This window comes from Diceros bicornis, chromosome 35 (genome assembly GCF_020826845.1).
Source record: "Diceros bicornis minor isolate mBicDic1 chromosome 35, mDicBic1.mat.cur, whole genome shotgun sequence".
Classification (NCBI taxonomy): domain Eukaryota; kingdom Metazoa; phylum Chordata; class Mammalia; order Perissodactyla; family Rhinocerotidae; genus Diceros; species Diceros bicornis.
In genome coordinates, this window is record NC_080774.1 from 28,768,611 (window position 1) to 28,777,575 (window position 8,965).

Sequence of the window (8,965 nt, forward strand, 5' to 3'; positions counted from 1 at the left end):
AAAGAGGCCCCCATATGAGCTCTTCTCAGAGTTAATGGGACTCAGATTTTCTAGGAAACTGCTATGTTATTCCCTCAAACAGTCAAGGGGAAACTAAAATTAAAAATTAATGAAATTGTTTAATACTGCCAGAAATATTTACCATTTGTCCATGCTGAAACCTAACAAGATATTTGAAAGGATTTAGTAATTTATGATGAGACATTTGGCCAAATTGGAAGCTGATATTCAGAGCCTGATAGGAACTTATATGTATAAATTATATATACATATATATATCTCCGTCCTTCCCTAAGTTAAAATAAAACTATGTACCCAGAGGGAAAGAAGCAAATTAGGGATGATATAGTTGAACAAGTAGATTAACCTATGATATCATTTAAGCTACAAGTCAATTATTATATATATTTTGCGTGTGTGTGAGGAAGATCAGTCCTGAGCCAACATCCATGCCAATCCTCCTCTTTTTGCTGAGGAAGACTGGTCCTGAGCTAACATCTGTGCCCATCTTCCTCCACTTTACATGTGACACCGCCACAGCATGGCCTGACAAGCGGTGCATCGGTGCGCGCCTGGATCCGAACCCAGGCCGCCAGCAGCGGAGCTTGCACACCCAATCACTACGCCACAGGGCCAGCCCCTACAACTCAATTTTTGAGGCATTGAGAGCAACTGTCCTTATCTTACAAATCTTTGCAAAACTGGAAATGCAGCTCTAGAGGCAGTTCAGATTTCTCCCATTCCCTTTCAACAATCCTAAAACCTCCCCTATTTATCTCAAAAAGCTTGTAACCTCTCCAGGAACAGATATCCAAACCATCACCAATTCCTAAGACCGAAAAAAAAACCCAAGCTATAGAAGCACCTTTGCCCAAAATCTAGCATCTTAAGTGTCTTCCCCACAAATATTAGTAGAAAAAATCTTTAGCCATCTAACCAGATAACCTTAATTTATTCTACCTGTAGAAACAAAATTTGGATTCAATTATTTCCTAACTAGTCAGCTTTGTATTACTGTACCTGATTCATGGCAGTAATTTTAAAACAATAGCTATGGGGTCTCTATGTCTACAGATGTGTACATTATATATAAGTGATATTTTTCTACCTCCAGATGGTATAATTTCTAAAAGAGTTCTATTTGATTGGCTTAAAGTAAGTGCTTATATAAATTATTCCTCAATATAATAGAAATTAGCCCAAATGAATTTCAGGATCATGTGATCTAGAAAAATATTTAGTATTAAAGCTAATTTAAGTTTGTTGTCTTTTGAGCTATCAATATTAAATATAAAACCTTTGTTCTACACAGGTTACTAAAAGTCAAACAAATTTATGTTATCTTTGTTACAAAATTTGGCAGCAAAAAATTGATGGCTGACTTTGTCTAATGACTCATGAAGTTTTGTAGGTAACCTAAATATAATTATTGGGAGCAAGTAAACTAAATAGATGTAAGTAAGATTAAAGGGCTTTTAGGTGAACATTTTTAACAATAATTATATGTTATGGTATATGCAATTAAAAATAACATCAAAACAAGTTGGTAACTTGAAACTTTAGAGTTTTACTAAATTAAGTTAAATGATAAAAATTTATTGAGTATCTAGATTGCTTCCAAATAAGACAAAATATTATACATTAATTACTAAACATGGGTTTATCTACTTTTAGCTTCTTATTACAGAAAAAGTTAAAATATTGGGTTTATTAATAAACATATTTTGTGTCACACTGAGAAATTTTCCAAGAAAGCACATGTTTCTAGACAGTATTTATAGGTCTTCCAATCCACAGAATGCTAATGTAAAAGAATAAGGGAAGTATTTCTGTATAAAAGGAAAGTAAAATGTATGTTTTCAGTAAAAGAAGATATAAAGAGTAGAGATATATTTTTGTTAAGAAAGTCCATTTGTCCTAAAATAAAACTGGTTATGGGAAAGAAGAAAGGACAAATTCTGAATGTAAAAAAAAGCTATAGAAGGTTTGTGGAAGAGGAGCCCTGAGGAAAGAGTTTTATGCATACTCAAGTTGGCTAAGAATGAAATGAATTTAATTAAGTAAATGAATTTTAATATCAAAAGTAAGCTGGTGTGAAAATTAGAATTTAGCTTTCTCTCTCTCTCTCTTTTTTTTTTTTTGAGGAAGATAGGTCCTGTGCTAACATCTGTTGACAATCTTCCTCTTTTTGTTTTTCTTTTTTCTCCCCAAAGCCCTGGTACATAGCTGTATATCCTAGTTGTAGGTCCTTCTAGTTCCTCTATGTGGGACACTGCCTCAGGATGGCTTGATGAGCAGTGAGTAGGTCACACCTAGGATCCGAACTGGCAAACCCTGGGCTGCCAAAGTGGAACGCATGAACTTAACCACTGTGCCACCGGGCCGACCTCCCTCTCTCTCTTAAAAGGATATTTTTCTTGGACTTTTAGTCTGCTTTTGATAAAGAGATTATAAAAGGTTTTTCTTCACCTTTAAGTCTACCTAAAAGGCAAGGATTCTATGTTTTGTCAAAATAATTTCCTACGATGTTCCAAAAGCTGAGGTCTCTATTAAGAGAGCTAAGGTTTTTTAAACTGTTTAGCTCTCTATGTTTGCCATTAACATCTTCTGTTGTCACTTTGGTTAAATGGATAACTAAGCATTGTTTCACAGTGACCTATGATCCTATTTGACCGAATGTTTTAAAACCTTTTGATATTTTTGAGAAACTTCCCAGAATTCAAATCCTAAATAAAGTCTTTCTTTTGACCTGAAAGTAATTTTGAGAATTTCCAGTGGGGTCCTGGGACTTTTCAAAGAATTTGTTCTCTTTTCCTATAAAAAGGGAGATATTAAACTAATTAGGCTTATTTGGTATGTTAAATTGCATGGGAAGCATTGTCAAATAAGTGGTGATAACCTTCTTAGGACATATTGTGTAAATAAATGTTATTAATATAAGTGTTCTAAAAATTATATAAAATTCCTAAAAATCTGATATGTCCTGGTATAATTCTAGTCATTATCTTAAAATGTGTGTTACAGAAATAACCAAATTTCCTTGCATTGTAATCAGATCTTTAACCATGCCATTTTAAGTCTTTTTTCATTTACAGTTATTGTTTTACTCTAGTGTTTTGCAGATGTATTTCATCTTCAGAGAGATTTATGGAAAAGACTCTGACACTTATTCTCTAGAGTAATTCTAATATAGTTTTCTCATAAACTTTAAGATAATAAAACTGAACTGGGTAAGAAATTACAGAATTCCAACAGAGAAATGACGGTTTCACAAAACTGTTAACAAAAGATCAAGAACAACTATGAATTACCTGGGACTACATAAGCTGAGGAGGCTGCTCTAGGGTTTTGTTTTTCCAGATTTAAAGAAATCTTTTCTCTTAAGCTATCAACAACTGCTAAGATTTACCTTTGTGAAGAAAAATGAAACATTTACCTTTTCTCTCTACCAGATCCCTCCAGAATTCAGAAACTCTCAGTGAGTATTTTTATTTTCTTTTTTTTAAATTTTTAAATTTTTAAATTTATTATTAGCATTATTTATTTTTGCTGGGAAAGATTCACCCTGAGCTAACATCTGTTGCCAATCTTCCTCTCTCTCTCTCTCTCTCTTTTTTTTCCCTCCCCAAAGCCCCAGTACATAGTTGTGTATTCTAGTTGTAGGTCCTTCTAGTGCTTTTTTTTTTTTTTGTGAGGAAGATCAGCCCTGAGTTAACATCCATGCTAATCCTCCTTTTTTTTTTTTTTTTGCTGAGGAAGACCAGCTCTGAGCTAACATCTATCGCCAATCCTCCTCCTTTTTTTCCCCTTTTTCTCCCCAAAGCCCCAGTAGATAGTTGTATGTCATAGCTGCACATCCTTCTAGTTGCTGTATGTGGGACGCCGCCTCAGCATGGCCAGACAAGCAGTGCATCGGTGCGCATCTGGGATCCGAACCCGGGCTGCCAGTAGCAGAGCGTGCGCACTTAACCACTAAGCCACAGGGCGGGCCCGGTCCTTCTAGTTCTTCTATGTGAGCCACCACCACAGCATGGCAACTGACAGATGGGTGGTGTGGTTCTGAGACTAGGAACCAAACTCAGGCTGCCGAAGCAGAGCCTGCCCAACTTTAACCACTAGGCCATCAGAGCTGGCTCTCTTATTTTCACTTATATAAATAATCAGGCCAAGTTTTTAATATAAACAAATTTGTTTTACTGTGATTATCTTTGGTAAAAAAAAATGAGGGTGGGGCCGGCCCGGTGGCGCAAGCGGTTAAGTGCGCGCGCTCCGCTGCGGCGGCCCGGGGTTCGCTGGTTCGGATCCCGGGCGCGCACCGACGCACTGCTTGGTAAGCCATGCTGTGGCGGCGTCCCATATAAAGTGGAGGAAGATAGGCACAGATGTTAGCCCAGGGCCGTCTTCCTCAGCAAAAAAAGAGGAGGATTGGCGGATGTTAGCTCAGGGCTGATCTCCTCACAAAAAAAAAAAAAAAAAAAAAAAAAATGAGGGTAATTGTGGAGAGAAAAATTATGTTGCATCTTTGTGGGTGTTAAATTCTAGTCGAGTTAATTGTCTTTGAGGTTTGTTATATACTGTAGACGGGACTCCCCTGGCCTAAGGTATTGCCTTTTTGATCTTGCTGACTGCTCACAGGGCCCTTTTTGGAAAACATGAACTGACTCCACATGAGACAGTCACCAGCAGATCAGTGTCTGTTGGTCTGCTGATCCCCTGTTGTCTTGTGCACATATGACCAGCTACTGTAAGTCTCTACTGTCTTAAGCTCAAGCCCATCATCAACAGATTAAAGATGCTCTCCCAGATTCCAATTTAAAGGATCCTGTTGGTCACAGTCTAGAGCCTGGTGACTGGGTGTCCTGGAAGCATCATCAGAGGAAGACAGCCCTCGAGCCCCATTGGAAAGGACCTAACCAAGACCTTACCACTGACACTGCTACAGACTAGAAGGCATTTAACCTTGAGATACATCTCACAGCTAAAGAAGTCTCCAGCATGTGCAAATGCTGGAGACCTCCAAATTAAATTGCCCAGGAAGAGAAGCTGCCAATATCTGAGGCAGACAGCTCCTCCCAAGACTCAGTCCTAGTCTTGTATGCCTTTAACTCGCTGTTGCTTCTTACCTTATTTTCTCCCTCTGCATCTCCCAATCTATCACAAAAGGAGGAAATCTCTCTGACTGTTGAGTTTGTCATCAGAAGCCTCATTCTGTACATGAATATAGAAATCCTTTAGTACATTTAATTACCAATCTCTCTGCCCATTCCTCCTCTAATTCATTGTGCTAAGTGTCTCACCTTTATGCTGGGAACAAAAAAACATTCAAAACAAGATCAACCCAACTGCACTCAAGACATAGGATGGATATCCCCTGAGTTGTGCAAAAACACCATTAAACTTAAAGAAAGTGACTGGTTTGGGACAGACTGATCTCGATGACCAGGCATTGACTGGGGGGCCCCCAACGGAACTGAATGGCTATATGGAACAAACTTTTGGTGCTGGCTTCCACCTGGCTGGCTAGAAAGTTGCACCCTCAGTTCCCCTTGGATGCAAGGAAGGGCTCGCCCCAAATTAACAACTGTCACTCATCTCCCTCTCCTTAAAGCCAGATGGACTCGTGCAGTTTTTCACTGATACAATCACTTAGCTGCCATGTTTGTTCCTTCTGTAGGATTAGAAGATGTCATATTGCATATAGAAGCCCTGACTAACAGGCCCTTAATGATAGCCGAACTTGGGCCGGCCCAGTGGCTTAGCGGTTAAGTGCGTGCGCTCCACTGCTGGCGGTCCGGGTTCGGATCCCGGGCACACACCGACGCACCACTTCTCCGGCCATGCTGGGGCCGCGTCCCACATGCAGCAACTAGAAGGATGTGCAGCTATGACACACAGCTATCTACTGGGGCTTTGGGGGGAAAATAAATAAAGTGGAGTTTGTTATAAAAAAAAAAAAATGATAGCCGAACTGGAATAACATTATTGAATACTGAAATGTCTTTAATGAGAAAGGCCATCCTCCAAAATAGAATGGCCCTGGATATTACAACTGCGTCTCAAGGTGGTACATGTGCAATCAGTCAAACTGAATGCTCTGCTTTTATACCTTATGAATCTTCCAATGTGTCATCTCTGTTAAATCACATGAGAAAGTAAATAAATGCCATTAGCAATCCTACAACCAGTCTGAACGATTTATTTAGTTGGCTTCCTACAGGCATCAGCATTCCAGATTACAATCCCTAATTCTGTTACTCCTTGGAATATTTGTATTGATCATAATATTTAAACTAATCACTGTTTTCTTTACTCAGTGTTGTAAAACCAGCATTCAGGCTAAAGTGATGGTCTTACGATGGCTAGAGCCAATATACAGACTTGAGTCCGAAACTTCGATATCTCTTCAAGACGGTCTCATCCATGTACAGACACAACCTCATGAACTTGGTCGCCCCTCATCTTGTCTGCCTTGTTGCTCAAATGTGGCCCTGCCTAACGATAAATAAGAGACTACTTGTACATACTCACTCCTACTTCCCCCCACAGAGGGACAGAGGGAGCCAGGGCAGGTGCCATCCTCCCTGGCCATGAAGGACTAATGAAATTGATCATCAATGCTACCATTCTGGTAGATTTCTAGCAAAAAGAGGAGATGTGGAATTGGAAAAAGATGGAATCCCTTATGTTATGGCACTAAAATGGAGCCAGGTGGACACGAGGAGGAGATGAACAAATTCCTCCTTCAGGATGAACTCTTGAACTCACCAGAAGCCTGAAATGTGTCTGCAAGTTTTCTGCCGTTCCTGTCAGTCATCTCCCACATTCCTAAGTTTAATGGCTTGTTTCAACCGACCCTCACCCCAATGACTACCCTGTCCTTGGAATTTGTTAAAAAAAATTCCTTCTCTCTTTTTTTTCTTTGCCTGTGTTAGCCATGACTATAAAACCTCCCTTCTCCCTTCAATGGCCGGAACACAGTTCAAGAGCTACTTGAGTCTGTGTTCCCAGGCTGCAGTCCTAACAAACTCTGAGTAAGCTTCTTTTTGTTTTACGCTTACCAGAGCCTATCTCATAATCGATTGACACCGGTGTTCTGGGCGGGAAGTGGACAGGGCTGGGCAAGTCCACCGGGCAGGATGAGCAGGGATGGAGGGGAGTGGGCTTCCTCCAGGGTCCCCAGGAGCCAAGGAGGGCTCCGTGCTGTTTCGTGGCAGGATCAGGTGTGCTTTTTCCAAGGCTCATTGTTGCCATGAATGGGGAGTGGATCGAGGTGGTGGCAGCTGTGAGGAGGTGGAAAGGGGTAAGAGACAGAGCCAGGGCCGAGCCATGCAGGTGGAGGGAGAGGACTGGATGACTAACATGGGAGGGGGTTGAGGTAGACACCAGAGAGCTCTGGCTGCCTCAGAGCTGGCTTCCAGTTTGGCATGTTGAGTCCGAGGTGCCCGTGGATCCCAGATGCTCCGGAGCTGGGTGAGTATGTGGGTATGTGATGCTCTAGAATCCTGGGCCAGAGCCTAGGTGGGGACCCATCAACTCACAAGTGGCAACTGACCCTCCAGATGGGTGAGAGCCCCAGGGATGGCCGAGGGTGAGTCAGGAGTGGGGCACCAGGGGGCCCTCCCCTCTGCCCAGTGTGCAGGGACACAGTTATCATGCTCCGTGAGTGCCGCTAGAAAGCCCTACCCAGAGGGACCTCAAGGCCTCCCAGGCCGACTCAGGCCTGGCTGGTGCGGGGCAGCCTCCCTGGGCCCTGGGCCGGGGGCAGGTCTGGTCTGGGAGCACAGAAGCAGGCTCCAGCCACAGGACAGGCTTGTGCCAAGCAGCCTCCTTCTCCCCATGGGGTTTGGGACAGCTCTCAGTGTGGGCCCCATGGACCCAAACCAATCAGCCTTCCCCATCCCAGCCCCTCCCCTCTGGGCCACACGGATTGCTGAGGGAGGGATGCGCTGGGCCCAGGAGAGCTGGGTCCATGAAAGCTGGGCCTGGGACTTTTGTTAAACCCCAAGAGGTTGGGTGTTGAGGGGAGAAGCTCTGTCACTCCTCTGGCCGTGAAGTTCAGCAGATGTGCTAGAGCCATCGGGATGGTGGCCGGGGAACCACCTCGGGTGAGGCCGCCCCATGGAGGGTCCTGATGGCGTGGGGCCAGCCTCTGGATCCTACCAGGTCTGAAGCCCCTCCACTCTCACTTCTGTCTAAGCTCACTTGTTGTGCATCCCTGACCCCTGCATGAGACCTGCCCTTTCTGAAAGTCTGCCTCCCAAGCCAGACCCCAGGAGAGGCTGGTGGCTGCGAGGCTGCCTGCGTGCAGCAGTGAGCGGCCCCAAGGTTCACACTGGAGCACAGCAACGATGGCAGGACTGCCCCATCTCAAAGTGAGCCACCCTTTATCCCCAGACATCCTGGAGTCTATCAGAATGTCCCCTCCACACTCCCAGTCAAGCCCAGGTCAGGAATTTGCCCCAACCAGACTCCTCTCCCCATGTATAGCAGACTAAATTACTGTTCCCAAATAACGTCCACGTTGTGATCCCTGGAACCTGTGAATTATATGGCAAAAGTGACTTTGAGACTAAATTAAGGATCTTAAAATGGGGAGATTACCCTGGATTATCCAGGTGGGCCCTATATGACCACAAGTGTCCTTACATGCTTTCTGAGTGTGCCTTCTCTACCCAGACCTGCCGAAGCAGAGGGAGCCTTCACACACACAGAGGAGAAGGCCATGTGACCATGGAGGGAGGACGGGGGTGGGGGGGGGGGATTGGATTGGAGCTATGCGGCCACCAGCCTGGAGAGGAGGGAAGAATTCTCCCTGCGAGGTGCGGGGCAGGGGACATGCGGCCCCCAATGACACTAATTTCAGACTCCGAGTCTGTGAGAGAATAGATTTCTGTTGTTTTAAGGCACTCAGTCTGTGGTATTTTGTCTCGGCAGCCACAGGGAAGTAACACCCGCCCTATTCTGC